At 32.8% G+C, this 2,856-nt stretch overlaps 1 long non-coding RNA gene across 3 annotated transcripts; it reads right to left on the bottom strand.

Annotated features, from left to right (window-relative positions):
* Nucleotides 1-1,194: 1,194 nt before the first annotated feature.
* Nucleotides 1,195-2,433, bottom strand: LOC131875649 (uncharacterized). Of its 3 annotated transcripts, none has more exons than XR_009372450.1 (3): nucleotides 2,337-2,433; nucleotides 2,182-2,259; nucleotides 1,195-1,395 (listed from the first exon to the last, which is right to left on the bottom strand). It is a non-coding gene; the product is annotated as an uncharacterized LOC131875649 (long non-coding RNA). The 3 variants fall into 3 exon arrangements; XR_009372451.1 differs by lacking the exon at nucleotides 1,195-1,395 and adding an exon at nucleotides 1,696-1,814; XR_009372449.1 differs by lacking the exon at nucleotides 1,195-1,395 and having other exon boundaries at nucleotides 2,181-2,259.
* Nucleotides 2,434-2,856: the final 423 nt, after the last annotated feature.

Here is a 2,856-nt window from a genome sequence, read left to right as displayed (position 1 = left end):
ATAACACTAGCCTGTTGCTGACTGTAAGTGTGTCTTGCGTGATCAACTGGAATGATATGAGCTTAACTTTGAATCGTTCTACATTCATTGCTTATGCATTAACTTGAATGGTGGTCAATGTTTGATGGTATTGATTCAAACATCTTTGAAACATCCTTAGAAGATTGCACAGAGCTTGTGTTAAATTGTTCAGTTTGATGGTGAGACCTCGCTCGGTAGTATTTCATCTAATCATTCAACTATCTTCTTACATTCTAGGTCTGAGAGTAGACTCTCTCAACCCTTCATCTTTTGCCATTTTTTAAACTCTAGATAGTATTGTAACATCAAATGATCTAAGTTCCAGAGACTCAAGCATTCAAACATTCAAACGTAAGTCCCCTTATGATTCCAGCATAATCACATCAACCAACAGAGCTTATCCACACGTAGTGACCCTACATTCATGAACCTTGGAGTCTTCTCAAACAATCCTTAAGCTAATCTTCAGCATTTGAGAGATTTTGTTCAAGAGAGGATAAGATACTTTAAGTATTTTATTTTGTGTTCACATGTGCATAAAAAACACATCAACAGATAGCTTGGACATGAAGAGTCCCACATAGGTTAGCTATTCAAGGGACACCATTTTCATCTAGTAAGTCATCGTATTTTATGATTTGTCGTGATGCGTTGATAAATATTACAAATTATTCAAATTGAAGATTTAAGTCATTTGCAATAATGTTAATATGTGACAAGTCAAAATAAGCAATTTATGATTATGGTCGCATGCTTATGTGCATAGTTATGAAGTGAATTATATTCATAAAATGAATAAATCTTGTTTTCTTAATGGTAATTATTTATGGTTATCCTTTATCAATGGAAATTTTTGTTGTGATTCATAATTGATAAATTTGTTTTAAAATTCATGATTTCTAACATTAATGTTGAGATCAAATTATTAAACTCTTAAATAAAAATTAAAAATTAAACAAAAATATTGAAAAAGGCAAAGAAAATGAGATACATATCTTAAAGAATGGCCTAGGCCTATTGACCATTCTTTAAGATGTGAGACAAACACATGACCTAAGGAATAACCATGGCCATCGGTTATTCCTTTGGTATTTAGAAGGGGCCTTTAGCCCCTTCTAATAAAAAATTATTATTATTAAACATTATTTTTGTACATGTTTACAAATGGTATTAGATAAATGCGCTTGACCAAAATATTATTAAAGAAATGGTCCATCACTTGCTCCTTTGAATACAAACCAAAAATGTCACCTTAGGCTTTCTCCCACCATAATTGTCAAAATTAACTACTTCAAAAAGCTGTTTAACTCTCTTTGCGATCTCCTTTTTATTAAACTGTTAGACAACCATTTGAGAGAGTGGCCTTCAACCCACCTGTTCCAAGAGCAGCCAAGCAAAGCTACAATGTTTTTGTGTGCAACATGCTACCGAATGTAATCTATTTATTAGACAAAATAAATGTCTGGAAAACATCATTTAGAGACAAGAGAAAGAATATAATCACACAAATGACTCGAGCAAAATTTCATTTATATTCCAAGCAAAAATGGAATGAAATGCATACCAACGCTAAAGACCCCAAATCTATAAAAATAACTCTTAAAATATCATCATTGAAAAAGGAATAGTGTACACAAGAAACACAAAAAACAAAGGCAATTAGTCACACAAAATGATGATAAAAACAATCTAAAACGTTATGTTAAGCACATACGGGATCCTATTTTTAATAATTCATGTCAACCACACCGAGCACTTCAACTTCAACTTCAATAATCCTGGCTGTTTTTTTCCTGAGTAAAACAATAGCACCCACCAAATAAAATTTTCGAAACATCTCAAAACAAAAAAATATGGATTTCAATCTCTATTCCGAAGCCAAGGAAATTGGTATCCTTGTATCTCATTTGAAATATTAAATAAAACAATTCCAGCGAACCTACTAGAGCTCCCAAAACAAGGAATCCAAATAAATATTAAACCCTGAACGAAAATTACTAAATTCCAATAGTCAGTAAAATAGATAACCAACAAAGCTCAATTAGCTCGTACTTCAGCTTACTATTGTACATGATTTGCATGTGCTGTAAAATGTTTGAAAGACAATAAAAAATACCATGCTACAGTAACAAACTATACAGCAGGGCATTACTAACATACCAGAAGCCCAATAGGGCGTTGCAGCTGTGTGTCCTACGAGGCCAGTGAACTGTTGAACAGCATTTAATGGAGACAAATCTGCAAAGAAGTATAAGTACAGTGAACAATACAATGCTACAGCAACAAACTGCAGAGCAGGGCATCTACAGACATACCAGAAGCTCAATAGGACATTGCAGCTGTGGCCTACGGAGTCAATGAACTGTTAAACTGCATCTAAAGGAGACGAACCTGCAAAGAAGTAGAAGTCCAGTAAACCCCCAATAACCTTGTATGTCAGCTTACTGCCAGTGTATAAAAACATCCATCCCATAGTTGTTCATCAGTAGAACTCGATAATAAACATTTAGTTAAAATATATATGATAATAAACATTTAGGCTTTCTAAATCCATAATATCAAATTAATGTTTTTTAATCACACAATAATTTTAAGTAAAAATTTTTGGAATGGTATTTTGTGATTTATGTTTTAAACCTACAAATATTTTATCGATATTAAAAAAAAGGTCATTTATAAGAAGTATTTGATCCCAAAATAGGAAGACAAAAAGACAAAATGTATAAAAGGTGCAGATAGCACAGCCATTCCCTCAATTTCTTATCCGCTCACCCAACAAAAATCACCCTTCCCATTGTTAATCAATTCATCAGAAGTAAAAGTCAAGCTGATGTG

Source organism: Cryptomeria japonica, chromosome 5 (assembly GCF_030272615.1).
Source record: "Cryptomeria japonica chromosome 5, Sugi_1.0, whole genome shotgun sequence".
In the NCBI taxonomy this organism is placed as follows: Eukaryota; Viridiplantae; Streptophyta; class Pinopsida; order Cupressales; family Cupressaceae; genus Cryptomeria; species Cryptomeria japonica.
The sequence above is the reverse complement of the archived record's forward strand: the minus strand, read 5'-3'. Positions and strand labels throughout refer to the sequence as shown.